The following is a 14,386-nucleotide window of genomic DNA, read 5'->3' on the forward strand; positions in this document are numbered from 1 at the left end:
AGTTAGGAGTCTTTTTTTTAAATTTATTTATGATAGTCACACACACAGAGAGAGGAGAAAGAGAGGCAGAGACATAGGCAGAGGGAGAAGCAGGCTCCATGCATCGGCAACCCGATGTGGGATTCGATCCGGGTCTCCTGGATCGCACCCTGGACCAAAGGCAGGCGCTAAACCGCTGCGCCACCAGGGATCCCCTGAGTTAGGAGTCTTTATGTTCTGTCTCCCTTTCTGATATTTCCCACACATTTCTTCTCCGTTCCCTTATATTCCCTTTCACTATTATCTATATTCCCCAAATCAATGAGAACATACAATGTTTGTCCTTCTCTGATTGACTTACTTCACTCAGCATAATACCTTCCAGTTACATCCACGTTGAAGCAAATGGTGGTTATTTGTCGTTTCTAATGTCTGAGCAAGGCCCACCTGTTCTCTCTCTTCAGCTTCTGAGTCTCCTAAGATATGAATGTTATTTTTTAATAAGTGGCTGACTTCCCTATGTCTGTCTCTGTGGTCCATAACCTTTCTTGTTTTTATGGCTTCCACGTGGGACTGCATCTCAGTTATAGCATTTTTAACGTTGGCCTGACTAGATTTTAGTTGTTTTACTTCTACAGTAAGGGATTCTCTAGTTTTCCTCTGTGCTCTTTATCCAGCCCAGCTGCTATCTTTATAATCATTGTTTTAAAATGTAGTTAGACATCATATATGTGTATTGATGGACTTCCTGGCTGTGAGTACTATCTCATGTTATTTTATGGAGGTGAATTTCTCCATCTCATTACCTTTTCCAGAAAAGAAAGAGGGAAGAAAAAGAAAAACCAAGGAAAACAATAATAACTGCTCTCCAAAAAAAACCACCAGATTATTTTGGCCTGCATTTCAAAAGATTCTAAACCCCAAATATGAAACACAATTAAAGTACCATGAAAGTAAAATTAAGAAATATATAAGGTACATACATAAAATTAAAATAAGTCAATTAATAAAAAAATCAAGGAAAATAAATGACACTAAAGCACAAAGTACAAAGGAAGGTATATCCTACTTTCCAGGCAGAGCTGAATCTCTGCATCCTCTGTGGTCCGACAACATGGTGGCAGTGAGTGGTCTGTGCAGGGTCTGGGGATGGGCTCTGGCGCTGATTATCAGGTGCACATCTGTGTGGTAGATGCACCTGCGGGGTCAGAGGTGGGGTGGGCATCAGCACCTCTGGCCTCTAGTGAGCGGCACAGTGCTGCTCCTTGAGACCCCCCCTGATGGGCCAGATGCGGGTGGGGTCTCTGGGTCCTCTGGCTCTGGGGCTGAGCATCCTGCCCCCCAGTCTGCATGGGCCTCCACAGAAGATCTCCCAAGCCCCTGGGTCTCCACCGATTCTCTCAGAACCCTGCATTTACTCTACCTGCGTCTGAGCTTCTTTTGGCTTTGTTTTTTTATCTCAGAGTGTTGTGCCCAAGATTGTGAATCCGAGAAACCACCGAGAAGCCGACACTGATGCAAACACATGAGGGTTTATTTACAAGCTAGAGCTTGTGTGCAAGTATACCTGACAGAGTGGAGCAGGGACTTGGACCCCGAGGTGGGTTTTAGCTTAGTTTTAAGGGCTGGTCTCAGGGACCTCCAGAAGGGGTGGAGCAATTCCTCAAGTTCTGTTTACATTTTGAGATGGGACATTCAAGGGCATTGAGCTCTGTTCTCATTCTAATAGAGGCTTCCTGTCCTTGGCCTTGACTCAGTTTTGTTTCTATTGTGGGGCTTTCTAGGACATTAAGCTGTAAACTTTTGCTTTTTCCGGTAACTGAAGTAATGTTAATTTCAGCTGTTCTTCACAGGGACCTGGGATGGCTGGACTTGTGCTAACACTGAATTTAAATTGGTATGGCCTTAATTTTCTAGGCCTCCAGGCTTCCAGTCACATCCTATCTAGCTCCTTCCCCCTTCCCCAGAGCTCCTAAGAGAGCAATTGAAAATGACCTCAGCGTGGCAGCCTGTGTTGGGGGACAGGCCCAGGGATTTCGAATCAGGAAGACCTGGGGCACGGGCTTCCCAGATGTGCAGGGGGATTCCATGCTGCAGACTCTTATTCCCTAAGGCTATCTTGACAATAGACTTTGTACATAAAAAAGCTCTCCTTTGTCTTTAAAAGATGAAGAGTGAGTCAAAGCATTTTTTCTCTGCCCATCTGATTGCTCAGATTCCAATCTGAGACATATTTCCTGTTAATAAGGATAATTTACTATTCGTGGTAGTATGGTCAAAATATTCTTTTTTTTTTTTTTTTTTTTGGTCAAAATATTCTGACACAAGTAATTCAGAGGGATGAGGGTTTCTCATCTCTTTCTTCACAGCTCAGTCACTCATCAGGAAATGCATCTTTATGGATTTGGAAAGAACTGAGAGACATTATTGCCGTGGTCCTATTATTTATGTGAAGGATCCTTCCCTGAGATTCTTCCCCTGTTTCAACTGACACTGAAACACTTTGAACTCTTTGGAAGTCAAATGTCAAGGAAATAAATGTTATGCATCGCTAATTTTAAATGCACTTGCAATATGGTGTCTATTGTACTAGAAGTATTTTTATCTGATTTTTGCTATTTATTATCCTTTCCTGCTTTTCAGGTTGAGGAGGCATTATACGTGTTCATAAGTGTTTTTCTTTCCTTTGATCTAAAATTCTTAATTGTTTCCATCAAAGGAACTCTTTAAGAATAAGGCAAAAGTTAATTCAACAATTCTTAAAATGTCTTCACACTTGGAGCCTGATTCATTTAAGTCAATTTTCAAAATAAATCTTATTTATTAGGAAAAAAACAAAGATTTATAGGGAAACTGAGAAGATAGTACAGAGCATTCGCATGCACTTGCACTCAATTTCTCCAATTATTGATATCTTATATTAATACGGTACAAATATGAGCTAATGAATCAATATTAAAAAATTCGCATTAAACTAAGACAAAAAAAAAAAGACCATAGTTTATTCAGATTTCCTTAGTTTTTGCTAAGTTACCAATCCTCAAATCACATTCTATTTGTCCTCTTTCCTTAGGCTCATCTGGATTGTGACAGTCTTTCAGCCTTTTCTTGCTGTTGAACTGGAACACTTTGACAAGTAGAGTATTTTGTAAAATTTCCCTCAGTTGGGACATGTCTGTTGTTTATCTCATGACTGAACTGTTTTTGTGGATTATATACAGAGATATACTGCCATTTTCATTATATCATATAAAGGATAGATACTATCAACATGATTTATCAGTCTTGGTATCGATCTGATCATCTTGCTGATGTAGTGTTTGTCAGCTTTCTCAGTAGTAAACTGATTCTTTATTATTATTATTAATTATTATTATTATTATATTATCATTATTATTTTAAGGTTTTCATATTATATTTTGTAGAAGGAAGTTACTATGTGTATTCCACACTTAAGAGTGGGAAGCTATGCTCATGAACTTGAGGGTGGAATGTCTTCACAAATTGTTTGAAATTATTCTACATGGGCAATTCTCTTTCTTGTGGATTTGTTTGTTTCTTTTTCAAAGATGTTTTTTATTTATTTGAGAGAGAGAGGAGAGATAAAGCATGAGCGAGAGGGGAAGAGGGAGAGGGAGAAGCAGGTTCTCTGTTGAACAGGGAGCCTGCCTTGGGACCTGGATCATGATCTGAGCCTAAGGCAGAAGCTTAACTGACAGAGCCACACAGGTGCCACCCTTCCTTCCTTCCTTCCTTCCTTCCTTCCTTCCTTCCTTCCTTCCTTCCTTCCTTCTTTCTTTCTTTCTTTCTTTCTTTCTTTCTTTTTCTTTCTTTCTTTTCTTTCTTTTCAATACAGCAACATCTGAGGAATTCCTCCCTCAGATGGGAGCTACATACTAACTTCCAAACCTGAGAACCTACCTGAAAGCTCACTCTGGGGAACTTCCCTCTCGGAGATGAGCTGAAACGTGGTCCTTCCCAGTTCCACACTGCCTGCAGATGCAGTTATGAACATCCTCACTAGACAGGTTTTCAGAAGCTCATGGGACGCAAGGGCCAGCTGCAGGCTTCAAGGTTGTGTCTCCAGGTGCAGTAAAGCGGTATTCATTGTAAGTGTACCGCCTTACAATGCTGTCACGTTCTCATGGCCATCAAAACAAGCTAGTAGAAAGCTGGCTTCTAGGCATGCTTCCTTTTGAGAGCTAAGCTCTGGTCAGGACCCTCCCTCATCCTTCAGCCTGTAGACGTAACTGCTAATATGCTTATGTTAGGTGCTGGGAGAGGGCGGCGAAATGCTTGTGGAAGTGTCAGGCCTGTACTCACGATTATCTGAGTTGAATACAGCGATTTCAAACGGGCTTCTTCAAAGAGTGTAGCCAGTTTCTAACTCCCATGTACGACTGGGTAGCAGTCATCTGCCTCCCAGGCGTACACACTTTTGAGAGTTGAGCTTATGGCCTGTATTTCTCACATCCTGCCTGCAGGTACCCTTCACTGCAAACAGGCCTAGGCTCGAGGCATGACGGAAGTGTTGTGAGAGGTAAGTGGAAAGTCCTGGCACACAAGACTAGTGCCTCCAAGCACAATCCAGCGATTTATTAGTAATTCCTGTCTTAGACAGGTGCTACCTACTTAGTTCAATACGTGAGAAGCTGGCTGAACCCTGAGTCCAAAAGCATCTCTCTTCTGAGAGTTGAATTCACACCCAGTCCCTCACAGTTCCACACTGCCTGCAGAATGAGTTTTGAACATCTTCACCTGAGACGTTTGTCAGAAGCTTATGAGACGCAAGTGGAATAATGCAGGCCTGGAAGGTATCTCCAGGTGCAGGAGACTGGTATTCTTCGAACCTCCTGTGTTAGAAGACTGCTATGGTCTCACGGCCATTAGAATGAAGCTAGTGGAAAACTGGCTTCTAGCCTTGCTCACTTGTGAGATCTGAGCTCAGGGCAGGACCCACCCGAATCCTGGCTGCCCATTGTCATAGCTGTTAACATCCTTAAGTGAGGTGCTGGGAGAGTTTGGAGAAATGCCAGTGGAAGTGTAAGGACTCTACTCACGTGTATCTGAGTTCAATACAGGGATTGCCAATGTCCTTGTTCAATTAGAGTGTAGCTCGGATATACCTCGCCTCGATAAGTGTCTAGCAGACATCGTCCTGCAAAGCGTACACACTTCTGAGAGTTGAGCTTATGGCCTGTACCTCCCCCATCCTGACTACATGGACGTTCCACTTCCACAGCATTTCGGTGTATGTGGGAGAGGAGCGGAGTGAGAACCAAGTGTCTGCCTTGTCAATTTCGCGCCTAGGGACAGCTGCCTCCCAGTAATGCACACTCCTTTGGATTGAGCTTAGGACTTGAACCTCCCACAGGTTGACCTCCTGTACGCTATGCTTCTAAAGGATTTCGTTCGATATGGGATGCAAGTTTTGTGAGAGGCAAGTGTCTCTTAGCTCCATCCAGCGAATTCTGAGGAATTCCTCCCTCAGATGGGATCTCCATACTAACTTCGAAACCTGAGTACCTAGCTGAAAGCTCTCTCTCTGGGGAACTTCCCTTTCGGAGATGAGCTGACACGCGGTCCTTCCCAGTTCCACACTGCCTGCAGATGCAGTTATGAAAATCCTCACTAAACATGTTTGTCTGAAGCTCATGGGATGCAAGGGCCAGCTGCAGGCTTCAATGGTTGTGTCTCCAGGTGCAGTAGAGCAGTATTCATGGAACGTCCTGCCTTACAATGCTGCTACGTTCTCACGGCCATCCGAACGAGCTAGTAAAAAGCTGGCTTCTAGGCATGCTTCCTTCTGAGAGCTGAGCTCATGGAAGGACCCTCCCGCATCCTGCCTGCCCATACACGTACCTGCTAATATGCTTATGTTAGGTGCTGGGAGAGGTCGGTGAAATGCATGTGGAAGTTTCAGGCCCGTACTCCTGATTATCTGAATTGAATACAGCTATTTCAAACGGCCTTCTTCAAAGAGTGTAGCTAGTTTCTAACTCCCATGGATGAGTAGGTAGCAGACATCTGCCTCCCAGGCGTACACACTTTTGAGAGTTGAGCTTATGGCCTGTATTTCCCACATCCTGCCTGCAGGTACACTTCGCTGCTAAAAGGCCTAGGCTCGATGCATGACTGAAGTGTTGTGAGAGGTAAGTGGAAAGTCCCGGCACACAAGACTAGTGCCTCCAAGCTCAATCCAGCGACTTCCTAGTAATTCCTGTCTTAGACAGGTGCTACATACTAATTTCCATACATGAGAAGCTATCTGAACCCCGAGTCCAAAAGAGTCTCTCTTCTGAGAGTTGAATTCACACCGAGTCCCTCACAGTTCCACATTGCCTGCAGAATGAGTTTTGATCATCTTCACCAGAGCCGTTTGTCAGAAGCTTGTGAGACGCAAGTGGAATAATGCAGGCCTGGAAGGTGTCTCCAGGTGCAGTAGAGTGGTAATCTTGGAACCTCCTGAATTAGAATACTGCTACATTCTCACTGCCATAAGAACGCAGCTAGTTGAAAGCTGACTTCTAGGCATGCTTCTTTGTACGAGCTGAGGTCAGGGCAGGACCGTCCCGCATCCTGACTGCCTGTAGACATAAGTCCTAGCATCTTTATGTTAGGTGCTGGAAGAGGTTGTGTGAAAAGCATGTGGAAGTGACAGGCCTGACTCACGTATATCTGAGTTAAATGCAGCGATTGCCAACGTCCTTATTTAATTAGAGTGTACCTCGGTTCTACCTCCCATAAATAAGTGTCTAGCAGACATCTGCCTGTAAAGCATACACACTTCTGAGAGTTGAAATTATGCCCTGTACCTCCCGCATGCTGACTGCAGGTACACTTCGCTCCTATCAGGCCTAGGCTTGAATCGTGACAGAAGGGTTGTGAGAGGTTAGTGGAAGGTGCCGGCCCACACGTCTAGTGTCTCCAAGCCCAATCCAGAGATATGTGAGGAACTGCACTCTACGATTGGTGCTACATAGTAAGTACATGAGAAGCTAGTGGAACGCAGTGTCCAAAGGGTACTTTCTTCTGAGACTTGAGCTCACCTCCAGTCCCTCACAGTTCCACATGGCCTTCAGATGAAATTTCGAACATCTTCACTAGACGTGTTGGTCAGAAGCTCATAGGACAAAAGGAGCTAGCTGCAGGCTTCAATGTTTGTGTCTCTAGGTGCAGTAGAGCGGTATACATGGAACCTCCTGACTTACAATGTAGCTACATTCTCACGGCCATATGAACGCAGCTAGTGGAAAGGTGCATTTGAGGCATGCTGCTGAGGATCAGAGTCACCCATTCCAGGTGAGGCCCAGGTGGGGCCAGAGTCACCTGGTACAGAAGAGGCCAAAGTGAGGACAAGAGTTACCGGGTCCAGGTGAGGCCAACCGGCAGGCCATGCAGAGGAACCATATCCCGATGATGCCCAGGTGAGGACCAGAGTTACCAGGTCCAGGTGAGGCCAACCTGCAGGCCATGCAGTGGAACCATGTCCCGATGATGCCCAGGTAGGGACCAGAGTCACCAGGTCCAGATGAGGCCCAGATGGGGAGCATATTCACTAGGTCCAGGTGAGGCCCAGTTGAGGACCAGAGTCACCAGGTCTGGTCGAGGCCTAGAGGGGTACCAGAATCACCTGGTCCAGGTGACATCCAGATGGGGACCAGAGTCACCAGGTCAGGGTGAGGCCCAGAGAGGTTCCAGAGTCATCATGTCCAGGTGAGGCTCAGGTGTGGAACAGAGTAACCAGGTGCTGATGATGCCCAGGTGAGGACCAGAGTCACCAGATCTGGGTGACGCGCAGATAGGATCAGAGTCACCAGTTCCAGGTGAGGCCAAGAAGGAGTCCACAGCAATCAGGTCCAGGTGGAGAACAAAGTCACCAGGACTGGGTGAGGCCCAGATGGGGACCATATTCACCAGGTCCAGGTGAGGCCCAGGTGGTGACCAGAGTCCCCGGGTCTGGGTGAGGACCAGGTAAGGACCAGATTCACCAGGTCCAAGAGGCCCACGTGGGGACCTGAGTCACCAGGTATGGGTGAGGCCCAGGTGGCAACCCCACTCACCAGGTCCAGGTGAGGCCAACCTGCAGGCCAGAGTCACCAGATCCAGGTGAGGCCCTGGTGGGGACTGGAGTCACCAGGTAAATGTGAGTCTACAAGAACACCACAGTCACCAGGTCCAGGTGTGGTTTATGTGGGAACGAGAGTCACCAGGTCCAGGTGAGACCCAGGTGGGGACCACAGTCACCAGGTCCAGATTGAGGCCTAGGTGGGGGGCCCAGAGTCATCAGGGCCAGGTGAGGCCAAAGTGTGGAGCAAAGTTATCATGTCCAGGTGAAGCCCAGGTGGGGAACAGAGTAACCATGTCCCATCGATGCCAGGTGGGACAAGAGTCACAAGGTCCAGACGAGGCCTAAGTGAGGAGTATATTCACCAGGTCCTGTTGAGGCCCAGTTGAGGACCAGTGTCCCCAGCTCTGGGTGAGTCCCAGAGGGGGACCAGAGTCACCTGGTTCTGGTGATATCCAGGTGGGGACCAGAGTCACCACGTCAGGGTGAGGCCCAGAGGGGGACGAGAATCACTAGGTCCAGGTGAGGCCCCGATGTGGAACTGAGAAACCAGGTCCCATGATGCCCATATGAGGACCTGAGTCACCAGGTCCAGGTGAGGTCCCTGTGGGAACCAGTCACCTCATCCAGGTGAAGCCCAGGTGAGACCACAGTCACCAGGTCAGGGTGAGGTCCAGAGGGGGACCAGAGTCACCAGGTCCAGGTGAGGCCCAGGTATATAAGAGAGTAACCAGGTCCCAATGATGCCCAGGTAAGGACCAGAGTCAACAGGTCCAGGTGAGGCCCAAATATGGATCAGAGTCATTTTGTTCCAGGTGAGGCCAGATGGAGACCACAGGAACCAGGTCCAGGAGAGCCCCATATGGGAACCAGAGCCACCAGATCCAGGTGAGGTCTAGGTGGGACCACAGTCACAAGGTCCAGGTGAGGCCCAGGTGGCAACAGGATTCACCAAGTCCAGGTGAGGCCCAGGTGGTGACCAGTCACCAGATCCAGGGGAGGACCAGCTAAGGACCAGATTCACCAGGTCCAAGTGAAGCCCAAGGGGTGACCAGAGTCACCAGGTAAGGGTGAGGCCCAGAGGGGGAACCAGAGTAACCATTTTAGTTTGAGGCCCAGAATGGGACCAGAGGTCCCTGGTCAAAGTGAGGCCCAGGTGTGGAATAGAGTATCCAGGTCCCAATGATGCCTGGGTGAGGACCAGAGTCACTAGGGCCATGCAGGGCCCAGATGGGGATCAGAATCACTAGGTCCTGGTGAGGCATAGAGTAAGACCACAGTCACCAGTATCAGGTGAGCCCCTTGTGGGAACAAGAGCCATCTATCCAGCTGAGTCCCAGGTCCATGTGAGGCCCACGTGAGGACCAGATTCATCAGGTCGAATTGAGGCATAGCTGGGGACAAGAGTCACCAGGTCTGGGTGAGGCCTAGGTGGGGCAAGATTCAACAGTTCTGAGTTAGGTCAAAGTGGGGACGAGAGACACCAGGTCCAGGTGAGGCCAAACTGAGGACCAGAGTCACCAGATCCAGGTGAGGTCCATATTGGAAAGAGAGTCACCAGGTCCAGGAGAGGTCCAGGTGGGGACCAGAGTCACCAGATCCAGGTGAAGTCTAGGTGGGGACCAGAGTCACCAGATCCAGGTGAAGCCCAGGTGGGGACCAGAGTCACTAGGTCCAGATGAGGCCCAGGTGAGGACCAGAGTTACCAGGTACACGTGAGGCCCCGGTGGGGATCAGAGGCAACAGGTCCATGTGAGGCCGGCTTGGGGACCATGGTCAACAGGTCTACTTGAGGCCCAGGTGTGGAACACAGTAACCAGGTCCAGGTGAGTCCCCGGTGGTGACAAGTCACCACATCCAGGTGAGGCCCAGGTGGGGACCAGGATCACCAGGTACAGGGGAGGCCCTTGAAAGAACGAGAGTCAACAGTTCGAGGTCAGGCGCAGGTGGCAACCAGGGTCAGCAGGTCCAAGTCAGGCCAAAGTGGGGTTCACAGTCACTAGGGCACGGTGAGACCCAGAGGGGGACCAAAGTCACCTGGTCCAGGTGAGGTCCAGTTCTGGAACACAGTCACCGGGTCCCAATTATGCCCAGTTGAGGACCATGGTCAACAGGGCCAGGTGAGGCCCAGATGGGGATCGGAGTCTCCAAATCCAGGTGAAGCCCAGGTGGGGACCACAGTCACCAGATCCAGGGTAGTCTCAGGTGCAGACCAGAATCACCAGGTCCAGGTGAGGTGCAGGTGGCAACCACACTCACCAGGTCCCAGTGAGGCCCTGGTGGGGACCAGAGTCACGAGGTACATGAGAAGCTAGAAACACCGCAGACACCAGGTCCACATGATGTCCATGTGGGAATGAGAATCACCAGTTACAGGTGAGGACCAGGTGGGGATCCGACTCTCCAGGTCCAGGTGAGACCCAGGTGGGAACCAGTGTCACCATGTCCAGGTGTGGCCCAGGTGAAGACCAGAGTTAATAGGTCCAGCTGGGTCACTGTTAGTGAACAGTGTAACCATATCCTGATGCTACCCAGGTGGGTACCAGAAACACCAGGTCCTGATGAGGCCCAGGTGGGACCAGAGACATGAGGTCCAGGTGAGGTCCCGATGGGAACCACAGTCATCAGGTCAGGTGAGGCCATGCTGAGGATCAGAGTCACCAGTTACAGGTGAGGCCCAGGTGGAGCCAGAGTCACCTGGTACAGAAGAGGCCAAAGTCAGGACCAGAGTTACCAGGATCAGGTCAGTCCCAGTGGGGAATAGAGTAACCATGTCCCGATGATGCCCAGGTAGAACCAGAGTCACCAGGTCCAGATGAGGCGCAGGTGGGGAGCATATTCACTAGGTCCCGGTGAGGCCCAATTGAGGACCAGAGTCACCAGGTCTAGTTGAGGCCTAGAGGGGTACCAGATTCACCTGGTCCATGTGATATCACCCCCCTACATGGGGACCAGAGTCACCATGTCAGGGTGAGGCCCAGAGGGGATCCAGAGTCATCATGTCCAGGTGAGGCTCAGGTGTGGAACAGAGTATCCAGGTCATAATGGTCCACAGGTGAGGACCAGAGTCACCAGATCTGGGTGAGGCCCAGTTAGGATCAGAGTCACCAGTTCCAGGTGAGGCCAAGAAGGAGTCCACAGCAATCAGGTCCAGGTGGGGAACAAAGTCACCAGGACTGCATGAGGCCCAGATGGGGACCAGATTCACCAGGTCCAGTTGAGGCCCAGGTGGTGACCAGAGTTACCAGTTCCGGGTGAGGACCAGGTAAGGACCAGATTCACCAGGTCCAAGTGAGGCCCACGTGGGGACCTGTGTCACCAGGTATGGGTGAGGCCCAGGTGGCAACCCCACTCACCAGGTCCAGGTGAGGCCAACCTGCAGGCCAGAGTCACCAGATCCAGGTGAGGCCCTGGTGGGGACTGGAATCACCAGGTAAATGTGAGTCTACAAGAACACCACAGTCACCAGGTCCAGGTGTGGGTCATGTGGGAACGAGAGTCACCAGGTCCTGGTGAGACCCAGGTGGGGACCACAGTCACCAAGTCCAGATTGAGGCCTAGGTGGGGCCCAGAGTCATCAGGGCCAGGTGAGGCCAAAGTGTGGAGTGAAGTTATCAGGTCCAGTTGAGTCCCAGGTGAGAACCAGTCACCTCGTCCAGGTGAGGCCCACAAGAGTAGTGCCTCCAAGCTCAATCCCGCGACTTCCTAATAATTCCTGTCTTAGACTGGTGCTACATACTAAGTTCCATACTAGCTAATTGAACCCTGCATCCAACGGCAACTTACATCCGAGAGTTGGGCTCACACGCAGTCCCTCACAGTTCCACACTGCCTGCAGAATGTGTTTCCAACGTCTTCACCAGAGAAGCTTGTCAGAAGCTTGTGAGACGCAAGTGGAATAATGCAAGCCTGGAAGGTGTCTCCAGGTGAAGTAGAGTGGTATTCTTGGAACCTCCTGAGTTAGAATACTGCTGCGTTCTCAGGGCCAGAAGAATGCAGCTAGTTGAAAGCTGGCTTCTAGACATGCTTCCTTGTGAGAGTTGAGGTGAGGACAGGACCCTCCCGCAACCTGACTGCCTGTAGACATAGGTCCTAACATCCTTATGTTAGGTGCTGGAAGAGGTTGTGAAAAGCATGTAGACATTTCAGGCTTGTAGTCACTTGTAACTGAGTTCAATACAGCGATTTCCAACAGCCTTGTTCAATTAAAGTGTAGCTAGGTTCTAACTCCCATAAAAGAGTGGCTAGCAGAGCCTGCAAGGCATACACGCTTCTCAGAGTTGAGCTTATGGCCTGTACCTCCCACAATCTGATGGCCTGTACGGATCGCTTCCACAGCATTCCGTTCTATGCGGGACTATAGTCAAGTGAGAACCAAGTGTCTGCATTGTCAATTCACGACTAACGGACACCTGCCTCTAAGTGATGCACACTCCTTTGGATGAGCTTATGGCTTGTTCCTCCCACATGCTGACCGCCTGTACCTTTCACTTCGAAAGGACGTCGTTTGATACGGGACACAAGTTTTGTGAGAGGCAAGTGTCTCCTAGCCCAATCCAACTTCTGAGTAATTCCTCCCTCAGAAGGGAGCTACATACTAACTTCCAAACCTGAGTACCTATTTGAAAGCTGTCTCTCTGGGGAACTTCCTTCTGAAAGATGAGCTGACATGCGGTCCTTCCCAGTTCCACACTGCCTGCAGATGGAGTTACGAACATCCTCACTAGACATGTTTGTCAGACGCTCATGGGACACAAGGGGCAAGCTGCAGGCTTCAAGGTTGTGTCTCCAGGTGCAGTAGAGCTTTATTCATGGAACGACCTGACTTCCAACGCTGTAAAGTTTGAGTTAGGTTACGAGTTAGGGTTAGGGTTAGGGTTAGGGTCCTGTTTAAGCTTAGAGTTAGGGTTAGGGTTAGGGTTAGGGTTAGGGTTAGGGTTCAGGTTAGGGTTAGGGGTAAGCTACGGGTTAGGATTAGGTTTAGGGTTAGGGTTAGGTTACGGGTTAGGTTACGGGTTAGGGTATGGGTTAGTGTTAGTGTTAGGGTTAGGGTACGGGTTAGGGTTCAGTTTAGGTTTACGGTTAGGGTTAGGGTTAGGGTACGGGTTAGGGTTAAAGTTAGGGTACTGTTTAGGGTTAGGGTTAGGTTACAAGTTAGGGTTAGGGATAGGGTAAGGGTTAAGGTTAGGATTAGGTTAGGGTTAAGGTTAGGATTAGGGATTGGGTATCGTTAGGTTTAGGGTTGGGGTAAGATTAGGGTTAGGGTATGGGTTAGAGTTTGGGTTAGGGTACGGGTGAGGCTTAGGGTAAGCGTTAGGGTATGGGTTAGGATTAGGGTACGGGTTAAGGTTAGGTTTAGGGTTAGGTTTAGGGTTAGGTTTAGGGTTAGTGTATGGGATAGGGTTAGGTTTAGGATACTGTTCAGCGTTAGGGTTAGGGTTAGGTTACAGGTTAGGGTTACGGTTAGGGTTAGAGTACAGGTTAGGGTTAGAGTTAGAGTTTGGGTTATGTTTAGGGTTCGGGTTCGGGTTAGGCTACGGGTTAGGGTTAGTGTTAGGGTTATGATTAGGGTTCGGTTTAGGCTTAGGTTAGGGTACAGATTAGGGTTAGGGTACGGGTTAGGGTTAGGGTACGGTTTAGAGATATGGTATGGATTACGGTACGGGTTAAGGTATGGGTTAGTGTACTGGTAACGGTTAGGGTTTGGGTTAGGGTTAGGGTTAGGGTACAGGATAGGGTTAGGTTTACGGTGTTAGGGTTTGGGTTAGGGTACGGGTTAGGGTTAGGGTAGGTTACGGTTAGGGTTAGTGTTAGGGTTAGGTTTCGGTTAGGGTTAGGGGTAGGGTTAGTCTTTAGGGTTAGGGCTAGGGTTAGGGTACTGTTTAGGGTTAGGTATAGTGTTAGGTTTAGGTTACGGGTTAGGGTTAGGTTATGGGTTAGGGTTCGGGTTAGGGTATGGGATATGTTTTGGGTTAGGGTTAGGGAACAGGTTAGGGTTGGGGTTAGGGTTAGGCTTAGGGTACGGGTTCAGGTTAGGGTTAGGTTTCGGTTAGGGTTAGGGGTAGGGTTAGTCTTTAGGGTTAGGGCTAGGGTTAGGGTACTGTTTAGGGTTAGGTATAGTGTTAGGTTTAGGTTACGGGTTAGGGTTAGGTTATGGGTTAGGGTTCGGGTTAGGGTATGGGATATGTTTTGGGTTAGGGTTAGGGAACGGGTTAGGGTTGGGGTTAGGGTTAGGCTTAGGGTACGGGTTCAGGTTAGGGTTAGGTGTAGGGTATAGGTTTGTTTATGGGTTACTGTATGGCTACGGTTACGGGTTAGTGTACGGGTTAGTGTTAGGGT

The sequence above is a fragment of the Canis lupus genome, chromosome 4 (genome assembly GCF_011100685.1).
Source record: "Canis lupus familiaris isolate Mischka breed German Shepherd chromosome 4, alternate assembly UU_Cfam_GSD_1.0, whole genome shotgun sequence".
In the NCBI taxonomy this organism is placed as follows: Eukaryota; Metazoa; Chordata; class Mammalia; order Carnivora; family Canidae; genus Canis; species Canis lupus.